Genomic DNA, 17,979 nt, shown 5'->3' with positions numbered 1-17,979 from the left:
ACTCTGGTGTGTCTCTGAGGACTGTTCCGTCCTTTTTGCCTAAAGTCGTGTCGGCTTTTCATTTGAATCAGCCAATTTTTCTTCCTTCCTTCTGGAGGTCGGATTTTCCGCAGAATTTTTCTCTTCTAAGACTGTTGGATCTTCGTCGCTCCCTCCTCCGCTATCTTCAGATGACTAATGAATTTCGGTGTTCGGATCATCTTTTTGTCCTTTTGTCAGGCCCTAGGCGGGGTTTTCCTGCTTCCAAAGCGACCATTGCTAGGTGGCTTAAAGAAGCATTCTTTCGGCTTACCTTCTGAAAGGTCAGATTCCTCCTGACGGTTTGCTCAAGCTACTTCTTGGGCGGAAATGGGGGTCCTTTCTCTGGACGACATCTGTCTAGCGGCACTTGGGCTTTTCACCATTCTTTTATTAAGCACTACAGATTTGATGTTTCAGCGTGGGAGGATACGCTTTTTGGGGCGACAGTGCTCGCTCGGGGGGGGGGGGGGGGCTTCCCACCCTAATTAGGGGATTGCTTTGATACATCCCACCAGTTCCTGGATTCATCTGCTGCTGAGGTTAAGGAAGGTAAAATTAGGTCTTACCTGATCATTTTCTTTCCTTTCGTCGCAGCAGATGAATCCAGGATCCCTACCATGTATTGTTCTAGCCACACATTTCCTTCTTCGGATGAAGGATCTGTTTTCTGAAATTAAGATGAGATAAATGAGAAGAAAGAAAAAGAGTTACTACAGTTATTGATGTTTTTTTCTAACAAGTTCAAGTTATGGGTTTGGCTGTTGCTGCATAGTTGTGAGGAGTGTTCTTGTTTCAATATTTTATCCTTATCCTCTGCTTTTGGGATGCGACCTATACTGAGGTGATAGGGAGCTGGGCGTCTAGGGTCTCTGCTATCTCTTCAGTGTCTCTATCTCCACCTGCTGGTAGGCGGATACAAACCACCACTTCCTGGATTCATCTGCTTCGACTAAAGGAAAGAAAATTATGAGGTAAGACCTAATTTTACCGTCCAATCAGGAGGCTCGGGTGAGCTCAGCAGAGGCCCATTTGAGTACTATAGAGTCCCAGTACAGACAACTGCTCGAGAAGGTTGATGATCAGAAAAACAGAGGTAGGCGTAACAACGTGAGAATCAGCTTGCCTGAACCAGTGAAAGATGAAGAGCGCTGGGACTTTGTGGAACACTGGCTACCAAAAGGCTTATTTTCGAAAGAGAAGGGCGCCCATTTGTCGACACAAATCGGGAGATGGGCGTCCTTCTCTCAGGGTCGCCCAAATCGGCATAATCGAAAGCCGATTTTGGGCGTCCCCAACTGCTTCCTGTCACAGGGTCGACCAAAGTTCACGGGGGCGTAGCAAAGGCGAAACTGAGGTGTGCCTAACAGATGGGCGTCCTCGAGCGGTAATGGAAAAAAGAAGGGCTTCCCTGACGAGCACTTGGCCAATTTTACTTGGTCCATTTTTTCTTACGACCATGCCTCAAAAAGGTGCTCGAACTGACCAGATGGCCACCGGAGGGAATCGGGGATGACCTCCCCTGACTCCCCTAGTGGTCACTAGCCCCCTCCCACCCTCAAAAAAACTTTCAAAACTTTTTTTGCCAGCCTGAAATGTCATACTCAGGTCCATCACAGCAGTATGCAGGTCCCTGGGAGGGGAGGTGTGTGTGTGTCAGCAGAGGCATAGCGACGGCGTGGACGTCCTGAACTGCCCCCCCACAGGGACGGCCAAATTTCAAGGGAGTGGAGTGGGGGAGTGGCCTAGTGGTTAGAGCACTGGTCTTGCAATCCAGAGGTGGCTGGTTCAAATCCCACTGCTGCTACTTGTGATCCAAAATCCAAATAAAGGGGGTGTCGGATACATAGCAAAAGCATGGACGTCCATCTCACAGAAACATCCTCATTTTGGACGCCCTCAACTGCCCGTCGCAGGGACGGAGGCATAGCAAAGGACGTCCTTCACCTATAATCTAAAAAAAAAAAAAAAAAAAAAGACCTCCCTGACGAGCACTTGGATGTTTTCACCTGGACTTGTGTTTTTCTAAGGTTGTAGACGGCAATTTATTTAAGGTTGTAGACAGCTAATATACATGCAGCTTGTCTGCATTTATGAAGCCATCTTTGGCATGTGCAGAGCAGCCACGCATAATGCTTGGCTGCTCTGCACTGGCTTCCCCTCCTTAGGAAGGAAATCGTGTGCAAATGAGCTAACAGTGAGTCATGACAGCCATTTTCAAACAAAAGCATTCAATGTCATTTGTGAAAACTACCATCAGTTTTGGTTGGGGTGGGAGCAGGGGGTACTAATCTGGTGAAAGCTGCAGGAAAGAGGATGATTGTCTCCCAGGCTGAACCCCCGGGTTTTTTCCCCAGTGAGGTCACAGGACATCAGCCCCCAGGCTCACATTTTTGCCAACAAACCACCATAGAATAAAAGGGGTGATGTTTTCCAAGAGCCAGGCAGAGTCAAAGATAGTGACATGGTGTATGAAAACCAGTCCCTGCAGTTGTAAAAATGTAGCTGATCTGCATGTGATTTCCTTCATGCATGCCCATTCCTTTCTGAATCGCTAAGGGATCGGTAAGGGAAAGGGAAGGGCCTTTTCCGTTCAGTTAGTGCATCTGGCTGAAGGTAAGCAGGTGGGGGAAGAGAGGTTGGTGGTTGGGAGGCGAGGATAGTGGAGGGCAGACTTATACAGTCTGTGCCAGAGCCAGTGATGGGGACTAGTGGTTGGGAGGCGGGAAATACTGCTGGGCAGACTTGTACGTTCTGTGCCCTGAAAAAGGCAGGTACAAATCAAGGTAAGGTATACACATATGAGTTTATCTTGTTAGGCAGACTGGATGGACCATGCAGGTCTTTTTCTGCCGTCATCTACTATGTTACTATGTAAGGGAGCTATGTACCTGGGAGCAATTTCTGAAGTCCACTGCAGTGCCCCCTAGGGTGCCCGGTTGGTGTCCTGGCATGTCAGGGGGACCAGTGCACTACGAATGCTGGCTCCTCCTACAACCAAATGACTTGGATTTAGTCGTTTCTGAGATGGGCGTCCTCGCTTTCCATTATTGCCGAAAATCAGAAATGACCAAGTCCTGGGGACGACCATCTCTAAGGTCGACATAAATTTGCTGATTTGGGTGTCCCTGACCGTATTATCGAAACGAAAGATGGACGCCCATCTTGTTTCGATAATACGGGTTTCCCCGCCCCTTGCTGGAGCTGTCCTGCGAGGACGTCCCCAGGAAACCTTGGGCGTCCCTTTCGAATATGCCCCTCCATGTCACCTTTCTAATTCTTCCTACTTTCTTACTCATCAATTTGTTACAACTTTGCCATACCCTTCACTACCAATTATAATGTTCTAGTACATATTGTGTTGTCATTGCAAGTAGTATACCATGCCATACTTTGTATTGTTGTTCGAATATTTTTACTGCTCTAATTGCCTATTGCTCATGTTTGATCTATTCTTACTGTACACCGCCTTGAGTGAATTCCGTCAAAAAGGCGGTAAATAAATAATAAATAAATAAGTCACCTAGGCCTTGTTCTTCCAGACAGTGCCATGAGAGTGGAACATGTGCATAGAGTGGACGCCATTAGGGAAGGAGAGCAGCGGACAGTTTTGGTTCATGTGCTTACTACTCTGACAAAGATCAGGTTCTACAAGCTTTTCAGGTGCAGAGGCCAGTGGATTACAAAAAAGGCAGCAAAATATTATTCGAAGATTACTTGGCGAGCGTTTCTGAGCAGCAAAAGAAGATGAGGCAATATTGCCATTACTTATTTAACAAGGGAATGTTCTTCACACTCTTGTAACCAGCCAAGACTGTTTTTTTCAGATCCAGGTGACCTGAAATTGTTTGCAGATAAATTGCAATAAAGCTGACATTCCCATTTATCATGGTTTGGGAGAATAGCAACGGTTAAGATGAATATTCTTCCCCGGTTACTTTATTTGTTTCAATCCATACCCCTGCCAATTGATGAGCGTATGTTACAGTCACTCCAAGTTAGACTTCAACAATTTATTTGGCAAGATCGTAGGCCCCGGTTTCCCCGATCTGTATTATATGCGGCTCGGAAGGGGAGGGGAGGATTAGGGGTACCACATTTAGGCCTATATCACAGAGCTGCCCAAGCGAAAGCTGCAATTGAATGGTTCCATGAGTCAGATCATAAACTTTGGATTGGGATGGAGCAAGTTATGATCCACAGCCCATTGAAGTTGGGACAGCTGCTGTGGCTAGCTCCTAGAAATAGATACCTCCCTAGGCCTCTTAACCCAATCATTCAATACACCTTCTCATGTTGGGATAAATTAGAGAGAGTAAAGGGATTTCATGACTCGAGACTGACACCTATAGCATACAATGCCACGTTGCCTCCTGGTTGCTCCCTTTCCCCTTTTATTAAATGGCGGGAAAACAGACTGATATGGTGGGGGCAACTAATGAAGGAGGATCGTTTCATCACATTTGAGGAATTAGCAAATGAATATGATCTACCCCAACAAGACCGTTACGCATATAATCAGATTATTCATTTTCTCCAGACACCCGGTCGGAGGGGTAAATTAAGGGGAGAAGTTACCTTTTTGGAGCAATTATGTGTAGAAACTGAAAAGACAAAGGGGCTGATTTCTAAACTATATGGCTATTTGAGGGACTCACTAGAGCTAAGTAGTAAACATCGAAGTAGATGGGAAAAAGAACTAGAAGTGACCTATACCCCCGAAGCATGGCAACAGATGGAAAGGGCCTCGGTCTCTTGCTCTCGGGCGGTCAATATTCAAGAGAATTGTACAAAGGTTTTATACCGCTGGTATTTGACCCCGGAGAGGTTGCACCATATGTTCCCGAATACCTCCAATTTATGCTGGAGGGGGTGCGGGCAGAGGGGCACAATGGGACATATCTGGTGGTCTTGCAGAAAAATAACAGCTTTCTGGAAGTCGGTGCGAGGGAGAGTACAGGTCTGGGTGGAAGACAAATTCCCTGGGGCCCAGCAATTTATTTGTTTAATAAACCTCTCACAGGACTAAGGGCCCCGGGTGCACAGCTGGCAAAACAATGCATTAATGCAGCCAGGTTGCTGATAGCAAGGATGTGGAAACAGACGAGATGTCCCTCCATGCAACAATGGTATCATTTGCTATGGTATATAAGCAACATGGAAAAGTTAATGGCTATGGAACAAAAAACCCTAGCAAAGTGGGAGCAAATTTGGGCCCCAGTGATAAGATTCTTGGCATAGATATGGAGGTTAGATTTTCCTCGGGGATGAGACATAGGGAGAAGGTGGGGGGGGGGGGTTGGTTTTGGGAAAGGGGGATACACATAAAAAGTTTAAATATTACAAGAAATACTCTGCATACATACGATAGTGTTATTGCTAGACCTGAAGCACTCATGATGTTATATGGTAAGGGATTTGTATGATTTCTGTTTGTACTGATTTGAGTTGTAACAAGCACATTCCCTCAATAAAGAATTCTTGTTAAAAATTAAAAAAAAAAAAAAGCTGACATTCCAGTTGCCACTGTGTGTTATGGTTGGTGTTCTGGATGTGGTTTCTGGTGGTTTTGTTCCCCTCCAGAGACCATTTGTTTTCAAAGGGTGTCCTAGTGGATGTTACACTCTCTTTGTGCTCATGTGGGGTCAGCACAGAGCTCTGTGATTGCATCAGTCCTTGGTGCCCTTGGAGCGGTAGCCCTGGTGAGCATTATTTGACCTGCCTGGATTGCAAAGCATTTGGGTGACCCCACAGCGTACACTGTTTGAGGAGTACCACCTAAACCTCCTTGGGTCATCTTTATCGCTGTCAGACTGATGATCCTGTTTTGCATGGCACACTTTTCTGTGGCCATGTCCAACAGGGTCTTGCAACAGGGGCGCTGGAGAGCTCATTCACAGGGTTTCTCGGCATCCCTGACTGGTGGCAGTTATGGGGAGATCCATGTTCAAGACTTATGAGGCCTTTGGTTCACTGATGATTACTATTTCTGTGTTCAGCTGATTGTTTGCAGTTCTGTATGCAGGTTAATGGGGAAGTTCAGTTAAGAGGCTGGTAGGGACCGGGGCAGGGAAGAGTTGGTGATTGGAAGGGAGTGGATAGTGTGAATGTTGGGAACCAGTTTGGTGTGTGTGTGTGGGCTTTAGGAGTAGCCTAGTGGTTAGTGCAGTGGACTTTGATCCTGGGGAACTGAGTTTGATTCCCACTGCAGCTCCTTGTGACTCTAGGCAAGTCACTTAACCCTCCATTGCCCCTGGTACAAAATAAGTACCTGAATATATCTAAACCGCTTTGAATGTAGTTGCAAAAACCTCAGAAAGGCGGTATATCAAGTCCCATTTCCCTTTTCCCTCTACTTGGGATTTTTTAATGGGAGGTGTGGGGGGGGGGGTGAGGAAGAGAGTTGAGGTAGGTGGGGAGGGGGACCTCAAGCTCTTTTACAATATGTGCTTTTGTACAATGTTTGTTTAGTTGTTTATGCTACATAAGTACATAAGTATTGCCACACTGGGACAGATCAAAGGTCCATGAAGCCCAGAATCTGTTTCCAACAGCAGCCAATGCAGGTCAAAAATACCTGGCAAGATCCCCAAAAAGCTCAATACATTTTATGCTGCTTATCCCCGAAATAAGCAGTGGATTTTCTCCAAGTCAATTTAATAATGGTCTATGGACTTTTCTTTTAGGAAGCCGTCCAGACCCTTTTAAAACTCCGTTAAGCTAACCGCCATACCACCTTCTTTGGCAACGAATTCCAGAGTTGAATTACACGTTGAGTGAAGAAAAGTTTTCTCTGATTCATATTAAATTTACTACTTTGTAGCTTCATCACATGCCCCCTAGTCCTAGAATTTTTGGAAAGAGTAAACAAACGATTCACATCTACCTGTTCCACTCCACTCATTTTCGTCGCCCTTCTCTGTACCTTTTCTAATCCCACTATATCTGTGCTTCTGTTTTGGGAACAATTCCTTTGGTGCCTCAGATCTGGGTTAGCCACTTTTTAGCACTGAGGGCCTACCACCTCACATTCTTGTCTGCTACACTTACGTTTTCCACGTAAGGGGATTGGCTAGTCTAAAAATCTTGTCCCTTACTGTGGACAGGGTCCATTTGCCTTAAAGCAGGCTAAGATTCTGCAGATGTTAAGACAGCACACCGATATAACTCTTTTACAAGAGACTCACCTAAGAAAACCTGAACATTTAAAATTGAAGCAAGACTGGGTGAGGGATATCTTTAAGCAGCCTATAATGGTAGACAATGGGGCTCAATTTCGAAAGAGATGGACGTCCATCTTTTGATATAAATCGAAAGATGGACGTCCTCCCAGGGACATCCAAATCGGTATAATCGAAACCCGATTTAGGACTTCTCCAACTGCACTCTGTCCCAGGGACGGCCAAAGTTCAAGGGGGTGTGTCGGAGGCGTAGCGAAGTCAGGACTTGGGCGTGCCTAACACTGGGACGTCCTTGACCCATAATCGAAAAAAACAAGGACGTCCCTGACGAACACTTGGACCAAAGCACACAAAAGTGCCCAAAATGACCACATGACCACTGGAGAGAATCGGGGATGACCTCCCGTTACTTCCCCAGTGGTCACTAACCCCCTCCCACCCTCAAAAAACATCTTTCAAAATATGTTGTGCCAGCTTCTATGTCATACTCAGGTCCATGACAGCGCATGCAGGTCCCTGGAGCAGTTTTAGTGGGTACTTCAGACAGGTGGACCCCCCCACCTGTTAAATTTGTGGAGGAAAGTGAGCTCTCCAAAACCCACCACAAACCCACTGTACCCATATATAGGTGCCCCTCCCTTAACCCGTGAGGGCTATGGTAGTGGTGTACAGTTGTGGGTTGGGGAGTTCAGCACACAAGGTAAGGGAGCTATGTTCCCGGGACCAATTTATGAAGTCCACTGCAGTACCCCCTAGGGTGCCTGGTTGTTGTCCTGGCATGTCAGGGGGACCAGTGCACTAGAAATGCTGGCACCTCCCACGACCATTTTTGACATGGACGTCTTTGGTTTCAAAAATCACCGAAAGTCAGAAACATCCATGTCTAGGGACGACCAAATCTAGGGACGTCCAAATTTAAGAATGAAAGATGGATGTCCATCTTGTTTCGAAAATACGGGTTTCCCCGCCCCTGGATTTTGCCATTTTGTAAGAACGTCCGTTTCGAAAATGCCCCTCAATGTGGCGTAGCCAACCTGATTCGTAAAAGTGTTGCGTTTACCATGCATAGGTTATATCAGGACCCAGAGGGTCATTATGTATTATTTATTATTATTTATTGCATTTGTATCCCACATTCCCCCACCTATTTGCAGGCTCAATGTGGCTTACATAGTGGTGGCAGTTGACCTACAAGAGATTAGGGTGTCTCTCTGCAGTAGTTACACCCCTAATGTTTATTCAAATAAATTTTTTGCACTCATGTCAGCCTGCCTAGCGACATTTGATGTCTATCCTCTTATTCTTGAAGATTTTGATATTACCAGTGATCCTCTGTCAGATCTCAGGCCCCCCAAAAATCCACAAAAGATCATGAGGAGAAGGGGTCAACTTGCTCACCAGAGACCTAGAGTTGATGGATGTGTGGGGGATGCTACACATGGACAAGCATGATTACATTTTCCTTTCACACCCACATAGGGTCCACCCACATTTAGATTATATAATTTTGTCACAATCTTTGATCCAGAAGGTGGATAGGACCAACTTTGGAACAGCAGATGTTCCTGACCATTCACCGGTGTGGTGGATTTGAGGTGGGGGCAGGCCTCTAGGTCTCCATGGTGTGAAATGAACCCTGCACTGTATCAAAACATATATATCTCCGTCAGGCCTGGCTGGATTACGCAGTTGAAATGATGTGGACGAGGTGGAGCCCAGGGTATAGTGGGAGGCTGCAAAGGTTGTTCTCAGGGGCAAGATTACTGCTTTTACAGCGTCAATCAATAAGAGGAGGGAGAAAGATCTTATGGAGGTGGCATCTAGATTGAAGGAGAGGAGATTGTTTATACTCCACCCCTCAGAACAGAATCGTAAAGGCCATTTCAAGGTCAAGCAATAGATGCAAATGCTACTGGATGCTAGGGCCTTTCGATGGGGAAATATGACAGGAAAATTGTTGGCCTCTTTGGTGAAGCAAAGGTTCGTCAAAAAGTTACATTATTCTGCACCAAGCTGGAGGATATTTAAAGAGTTCATACAGTTCTACACCTCCTTGTATGACACAGGCTCATTCTCTAGTAGTAAGTGTAGTGAATTTTTTTTAACTCTTCGGAATTGCTGTCCCTATCGGTGGAACAATTGGAGCAACTTAATGCTCTATTGAGGGGGCAGGAGGTGCAAGGGATTATTAAAAAATTTAAATTGGCCAAACCTCCAATTCTATAAGATCTTACAGGGTGTGCTCCCAGGGCCCTTTGTTCAAATGTGTGAATCGATCACTCGAATCACAGGATCCTCACTAAACCATGTTTATATAACTGTCCTTCCAAAACCAAGCAAGGATGCAGAGTTGGTAAGTTCCTACAGGTCCATTTTGCTGCTGAATCAGGATATCAAGATTATGGCTGCAATTCTGGCATCAAGGCTGGGTGGTTTCCTCTCTCAACTCGTACAGCAGGCTCAAGTAGATTTTGTGCTGGGTAGATTTGCCTCAGCTAATATCCTCAGCCATATTCAGACGACCACATTGAGATGGCTGGAGAACGTGTTGAAGAAGGACAGCCGTGAGACAATAGAGGAAGTCATTAATGTCCATGTTGGAAAGAAAGGCGGTGTGTAATGTTTAAAGCAGATTTAAGCTTGGCTCTTCAACCAGGCCTTTATTATTATTATTATTATTTAGTAACTAACTTGTTAGTCTCACTCACTCACTCACACACACACACACATACAAGGAGTAACATGGGCTGCACATACTGCAGCAGGACATGTTTATCTGCTCCTACCCTAGCTATGCTAATATTTAACATCTCTCTGACTTCATGTGCACCTTTCGTTAAATTAGTCACCTTACTTTCTAACTCCTCTTACCTATCTATATGTTAACCATCATACCAGACATCTTCCATACTCTGCTGGCACTAGCAATCATGGCCAACCTGCCATGGACATGCTGCTCTGTGTATACACCTCTACGCTATGAATTGGACTGCTTAAAATGGATAATGAGCATGGGAGGGGCAGATTTAAGAGTAACTTCTGCTACTGAGGGAGTGAGAAAGTGAATGACCACAATGGAGAGGGGTAATTAGATTGACTGCTAGGGACAGGGAAAAAGATTGAGAGAGAGAGGCAGACTGATGAGGGTCAGGATCAGAGGTTGAAAGAGAGACTGCTGGGGATGAAGGGAAATTGAGAGAAACTGGTGGGAATGGGTAGAGACCAAAAATTAAATGGTCTGGACTGGTGAAGGGGTCCAGGTTGGAAGAATGAATTAATCAAGGGTAAGGTGAGTGAACAGGCCCCTCCACTGAATCTCACCCAATGTCAGCTAGTACTTTATTGGAGTCAGTTAAACATTTGAATATTTCTATTCTTTCTTTTGAGTACAAGTTTTGTGTTTCAGGCTTTTTATTTTCTGAACTGCATACATCCTCTCAATGCCCTTACAAAGAGGTGATCTCCAGAACTGGCACAATACTGGGAAGGAGAGTGGGCTGTCTCACTAATGACACAGATAAGGGCAAGACTGCTTCCTTTTCACTGCTGATGTGGAGGAGTAACCCTGCAACTATGCTACTTGGAAACTATGTAGGCAAACAAAACATGAACAGTAGACCTACAGAATTTCCATTTGAGACTGGTTGCAGCAGACCAGTTAGGGAGATTCCAAGCACCTGACTCTGGATCTTTGGTCTTCCCAGCTTAAGGAAAGTACAGTCTTGCTGTTAACGTCAAACCTTTGAGGACACTCTGCTTGAGAACCACTGGTATACATTCTGAAACATGAATTTAATGTGTTCTTTGCCTAATTAGAAATGCTAAATAGTAGTAGTTCTTTGCCTAATTCTACGTTGACTTTTTATTTCTTAGTCCGTCTTTGTAACATTTGTGCTATAGAGTGAATTTTGGACACATTTTGAAGTCTGATTAGCCAATGAACGCTGAGCAATTTTATCAAAAGAAATTAACTGAGACCACCACATATACACGTGGAGTTCTGTATAACTTTTTGAGGAACTATGATCTCAAAGAATTCTGTATGATGACATTCTAAATACATTTTCAGACTTCAGTACCAGAATAGCTTTAGCATGGAGGACAAGCAATGCTCCAATTTATCACATTACAGTTGGAGAACTTTGGCACAAAGGAAATTGTCCAAGTCAGAAGGGAAAACACAGTCTTAACTGACATCCCACATTTGTCTTCTGATAAATAGTTCAATGATCAAACCTCTTCCTTCATCATGAAACTGAAATTGATTGAAACAGTAAGGACTTCTATAGACTTTCTTTATAATGCTGTTGCAGCCTTAGAATTGTTAAAATAATAGCATATTATAATATTATAGCCTGTCACTCTTACCTTGCTCTTGGTGGACATTTACCATTCTTTTGTGTGCACGTTCATTATAAAGAGTGGAAATCTCCTTCAGTCCTCTTGTTGGATGTTTCATACAATGCTTCAATCTCAGGCCCAGGGTTACCATGGAGGAGAACCACTGTGAGGTCACAGGTGAACATGCATAGCTGGGACCTTTCAAGTGATGAAGCTATGAAGTTATAGAAAACATAAGCCTCCATCCCTCATGTCTAGACCAATGGACTGTAAAGAACTGGATTTCATTCATAAAGGGAGAGATGGTATATCTGTATCAGACTTCTGGGCCAATATACAGGTTCAGGTTAAGCTAAGACCCTCACTAACATAGAAGAGTGAGTCTTGACTTTTTCTCCAGTGTGTACAGCAAACTTCAAACAACAACAACAGCCAAATTGGTGCAGCTGGCACCTTTCATATAAGAAAGGCTTCATGGCTGGGTTGGTTTGGGAGTACAGGAGAGGAAGCGAATTGGTCTTTTAACTGTTGGCAGGAACATAAAGATCCTTTTTAAAGGAGGTCACCACGAATGAGCTGGCTTGCAAACTGACCTATTTTTAAAGTCCAAACCCGGAAACTGCATAACTAGACATACTCAAACTATTATTCCACTAGCCGTTAAGCCCATAACAACAAGCTAGTTTTTTGTTTTCCTATGGCCTCCCCCCGTCCACCAACCCTGCTCTCTCCCCTGCCCTTCTCCCAGCGTCTGTTTCTCTCAGTTCCGTCCCCTCCTTCCCTCCCTGGTCCCTCCTCCTCCGATTTCCACGCCCATGTCCAAGCCCTCCTCCCTATTGGGCTGTACTGGTGGAGGCGGGGCTTGGACTTCTACACTCTCAGCGTTCCGACTCTACTGTGCATTTGCAGGTGAGTCGTCACTTGCCGTTTATATGTTTGATTTTACTGCCCTCCAGGCCAATGGAAGAATACTTCCACCAATTTTTTTAGATTTACTAATATAGTTTTAGAAAATGAAAATATATTACTAAAAGGAGACATAAATCTCTATTTGGAAGATCAAGGAGACCCAAAGGTCAGGCTTTTCTTGAAATTTCTTCAATCTCTAAATTTTAAGTGACCCTATTTCACTTAATTTCACAATAAAGAGCATCATTTGCCTAGTGGTTAGGGTGGTGGACTTTGGTCCTGGGGAACTGAGGAACTGAGTTTGATTCCCACTTCAGGCACAGGCAGCTCCTTGTAACTCTGGGCAAGTCACTTAACCCTCCATTGCCCCATGTAAGCCGCATTGAGCCTGCCATGAGTGGAAAAGTGCGGGGTACAAATGTAACAAAAATAAAATAGATTCCCTGATGATAATCTTATATCTATATTTAATACTAATGTGAAAGGCCCATTTCAGAGAGGAATGAAAAGGGCGCTAGCACCGCTTCCCCCCCCCCCCCCCCGATGTCTGCGCTGCCACTGTCCCCCTCGCCCTCACCAAGTCGCTGCCGCTGCTCCCCCCTCTCCTTGCGGCCAGCAACTGTCTCCATCCACAGAGGCGGCGCGGCGGTCCAAAATCAGCATCAGGTGTTTTAACAAAGCAGGCAAGGCACCGCAGGAGGCCATCAGGACTGGCAGTTGGCTGTGCAGCCGGTCCTCACGCCTGGACGTCAGTGCCCCTGGAGAAGGACCCTGTAGGAGCGACGTGAAGCGAGAGGAGCGGCTGCAGAGCTGTTTACAGGAAGCTGATGTTTTTGTTGGTCCGGTACTGCAGCTTCGGGCAGAGATTGGAGCAGCACGGCAAGTCTGTTGGGTGTGTGTGTGGGTGGGACTGGAGGGAAAGTTGCTGGGTGGAGGGAGAGGGGGGAGCAGCGGCGACTTGGGAGAGGGGGTGTAGGGTTAAAAAGGCCCGTTTCTGACACACATGAAAAGGGCGCTATTCAATTTCATCTAAAAAGCATTGGCCCAGGAGGTTAGAATGTTCATTCCATTGTTTATTTTATCGGAGATTTCTGCTAAATCGGACTTGAAGGGGATAAATATAGTGACATCGTCAGCATGAATGAATAGATTGAGGCCTAATTTAGATAGGGATTTGGCCAGAATGTTCAAGTGTGTGAGTGACTGTGTGACACATAGAGAGTGAATGTGAGACATAGTGTGAGAGTGAGAGAGAGGAAGACACTGTGAGAGTGTATGTGTGACAGAGATGCCTGTCCCCTCAGGACCCCCTCCCCCCTCACAGGTCTCAGGACCCCCTCCCCCTCTGCGTTCCCCTCCCCTCCCTTGTGGTCTCAGGACCCCCTGCCTCTCCCCCCCCCCCCTCTGCGTGGTTGGCAGCACCGTGTGTGTGTGTGAGAGAGAGAGAGATTGAGTCTGGGTGTTAGTGTGTCTGTGAGAGTGAATGTGTGTGTGATTGTTATCTCTCCCCTGCCCCCCTCCATCCACCCAGCTATTCTCCTGTCTCCCCTGCACCCCCTCCAGCTACCCAGCGATTCTCCTCTATCCCCTGTCCCCCCTTTTGCCATCCATCGATTCTCCTCTCCCCTGCAGAGTGAATGTGTAGAAAGAGTGTTGTTGGCTTCTGAAAGTGGCAAGCCTGTCTGAGTCCTGCGCTTTATATGTAACTGGCAGCAGCAGCAGTCTGGAAAATAGGGCATACAGAAGAGGTCTGTTGTCAAGAAAAGCATCAAGTAACTCCCATTTCTCTGTACACCAGTTTTACGGTTTCCACTCGCAAGGGCTATTTAATGCTAGTTGTCCGGCGAAGGGAGAGAATAAGCAGAGAGAGAGGCAGAGATGCAAGTTGCTGGTGTTGCTTTAAATGTAAAGGGAGGGAGGGAGCGGTTGCCCTTCCCTGCACTCATTTTCTCTGACATTGCAGCTGAGAGGAAGGGGGTTCAGTGCCCTGAGATCCTCAGCCATGGTCTGGCGAGACAGCGGGGGGGAGGGGAGCAGGCCAGGCAACAGAGTCAGCAGGAGAGCAGCAGATTGCAGCTTGCTGGCTATGTTTGAGTGAGTCCAATTTCCACTCAAAAGGTCAGTTTAATGCTAGTTCTCGGCGGAGGGATAGAATAAGCAGAGAGAGGCAGAGTTGCAAGCCCCTGGTGTTGTTTTAAATGTAAATGTAAGGGGAAGGAGGGAAGAAGTAAGGGGGAGGAAGGGTGTTCTGTGCTTTGAGATCCTCAGCCATGCCCTGACGATACAGCGGGGGGGAAGGGAGCAACCCGGGCAGCAGAGTCAGCAGGAAAGGAGCGTGTTTCCCTACTCCTTACTCCTGCCTGTGATTCGTGAAACCGGATATATACCACCATGCAAAACGGAAGTGAGGCTTCATTAGAACGTTGGTGGTGCCTTTTATATATAGAGATTAACTGGGGATCTGATGTGGTCGGATCACTATGGTCTGCAGTTTACTATAGATTGGAATCACAGAAAACTAATCAAGATTGCATCGTACGTAGGAAAGTGGAACCAGAGGAATGTTGGGACAAGGTCAATCCTTTGCTATCTTCTCAGTTATTAGATGGCTCATATAGTATTTTAAACTGGCTTTTAATAAGTAAAGAAATGATGGATAAAATTGCACCACATTAAGAATATTAAACCTGGCTGGTTCACTAAAGAATTAGTTGAATTATTTATTTATTTGTTTGTAACACTTATACCCCGCGCTTTCCCACTCATTAGCAGGTTCAATGCGGCTTACATAGTACTACAGATTAAATAAAGTAGCAAAGAATGGATGCAGCTGTAATATAATAAATAAAGCGGTGGTCGTTTACATAGCATTACAGGTTGGACAAGTAAATAAAGAGACAGTCGTTACATGTGGATAGGTGAAATGTGGAAGGCGGATGGTAGAGGAAGGGGAGGTGGGTATAGGAGAGTGTAAGGGAGGGACGAAGAGGGATGTACTACTACTACTTAACATTTCTAGAGCGCTACTAGGGTTACGCAGCGCTGTACAGTTTAACAAAGAAGGTCAGTCCCTGCTCAAAGGAGCTTACTAGGATGTGTAGGGAGAAGAAGGAAGAGGGATATACTAGAAGGATTAGACAGGAGACATATTCCAGATTTTAACTTTGAGATCTGAACCAGGTAATGCAGATGGGCTCGCAATTTAAGTCAGGTCCTTATTGTAGGCTTGCTTGAAGAGGTAAGTTTTTAGCAGCTTCCGAAAAGGTAGATGGTCATTAACTGTTCGAATGTATCTTGCTGAGGCATTCCAGAGTTGGCTGCCCATGACGGAGAAGTTGGATGCGTAATATGTTTTATACTTAAGTCTTTTACATTTGGGAAGATGAAGATTGAGATAAGTTCAAGAAGATTTTGAGCCATTTCTGGCTGGAAGGTCAATCAAATTATACATGTAACCTGGGGCTTCTCCGTAGATGATCTTGTGAATCAAAGTATGGATCTTGAAAGATATTCGTTCAGTAATAGGGAGCCAATGGAGCTTTTCACGGAGAGGTGTTGTGCTCTCAAATCGTGATTTACCAAAAACAAGTCTGGCTGCAGTGTTTTGGTTTGGAATTTTTTCAGGATTTGGGCCTTGGATCCGATAAAAATACTGTTGCAGTAGTCAGCGTGGGTAAGTACAGTGGATTGAACCAAGTTACGGATGGTATGAATGTTGAACATTTTCTTTATCGTAGTTTTTGCGTGATTTTCCAGAGTTAGATGGTTGTCTAAAACAACTCCTAAAATTTTAGGTTGTCGGATATGGGAATATTGACGTCTGGGGTGTTGAGAGTAGTTGGGATGAATGAAGAATATTGGGATGAGAGGATTAGACATTGTGTTTTCTCCTTATTCAATTTCATCTAAAAAGCATTGGCCCAGGAGGTTAGAATGTTCATTCCATTGTTTATTTTATCGGAGATTTCTGCTAAATCAGACTTGAAGGGGATAAATATAGTGACATCGTCAACATAAATGAAGGGATTGAGGCCTAATTTAGATAGGGATTTGGCCAGAGGGATCATCATAAGGTTAAAGAGGTTTGGAGATAGAGGCGATCCTGGGGTACCCCACATTCTGATGACCAAGGAGATTAAATAAAAGAGGATGATTTAACTCGGTAGGATCTAGTGGTGATGAAATCCTTTATCCATTTAATGATGTTTCCACCATTTCCTAGTTTATCCAGTAATTTTGTAAGAATATCATGATTTACCATGTTAAATGCGCTAGACAGGTCGAATTGCAGAAGGAGGATGCTGTTTCCAAATTAAATTTCGAGTTTGAATTTGGACATTAAGGTGAGTAATACCATTTCTGTGCTGTTGGCAGGTCGAAATCCCAATTGCGACTCATGTAGGATGGAGAATTTTTGAATGAATTTGTTAAGTTGGGAGGTTACTCTGTTTTCCATCAATTTAATCAGTAAGGGGATGGAGGCCACAGGGCGGTAATTAGTGATGTCATCTGCTGGTTTCTTGATGTTTTTAGGTATTGGTGTAAGTGGTATGTCACCATGTTCGGTGGGGAAGGATTCCTGTTGAAGGAGAAAGTTTAAGTGAGTGGTAAGGTCTGTAATGAAATGTGATGGTGCATTATCCATTAGGTAGTTAGGGCATGGGTCAAGATGGCAATGGGACTTAGAGAGTTTGGATATTGTGGAAATTTCCTCAGTGGTAAGAAGGGTGAAGTTTGTCCAGGATCGGTCATCCGGAATTCCGTCCATATCTGGGTCTAGTTCGTCAAGAAAGCTATCAATACTGGCGTTATCTTGGGGGATTGCATTGCATAGGTTGATGATTGTATCTTTAAAGTATTTGGCTAATTGGTCGGCAGATGGACAGTTTGAGGATGTTGTTGTGACTGGGATGGTGTTGAGAAGATTTTTTATAATTTGATATTGTTTTCTTATGTCTGTTCCAGTGGCTGTAATCTTCTTTGTGTAATAGGATCTTTTTGCTTGCTTAATGGCTTTCTTTTTGAGATTGTTTCAATGCATTGAAGGTGAGGTTGTTTTTTGATTTATTCCAAAAAATTTTCCAGTTTCCTGGTTTGTGATTTGAGTTTTTTTAAAGTGTCATTAAACCAAGGAGAAGGGTTTCTTCTATGTAGAGTTTTGGGGTGTAAAGGTGCTATTTCATCCAGTATGAGTTTGCACCTGTTATCCCATTCTTTGAGGAAATGACTTGAATTGGGATGTATCAACCATTCCTTATTATAGATTTGGTGCCAGAAGGTTTCTTTGTCGATCCGTCCTCTGGTGATGATTGTTAAGGGTTTGCGTGCTAAAATCTGGTCCTTTTTACGCCAGTATAAGGATAGGGTTGCTCTGTAATGATCAGACCAAGGTGAAGCAGCCCAGAGGATATTTGAAATGAGGAAGTTTTGGTCTGAAGAGTGTTTATAGGAGATGATGTCAAGTGAGTGGCCTATGTAGTGGGTAGGTTGCATAGGGGGTAGGATAAAGTCACATAATTGAAGGAAGTCA

This window comes from Microcaecilia unicolor, chromosome 6, assembly GCF_901765095.1.
Source record: "Microcaecilia unicolor chromosome 6, aMicUni1.1, whole genome shotgun sequence".
Taxonomy (NCBI): Eukaryota; Metazoa; Chordata; class Amphibia; order Gymnophiona; family Siphonopidae; genus Microcaecilia; species Microcaecilia unicolor.
The sequence above is the reverse complement of the archived record's forward strand: the minus strand, read 5'-3'. Positions refer to the sequence as shown.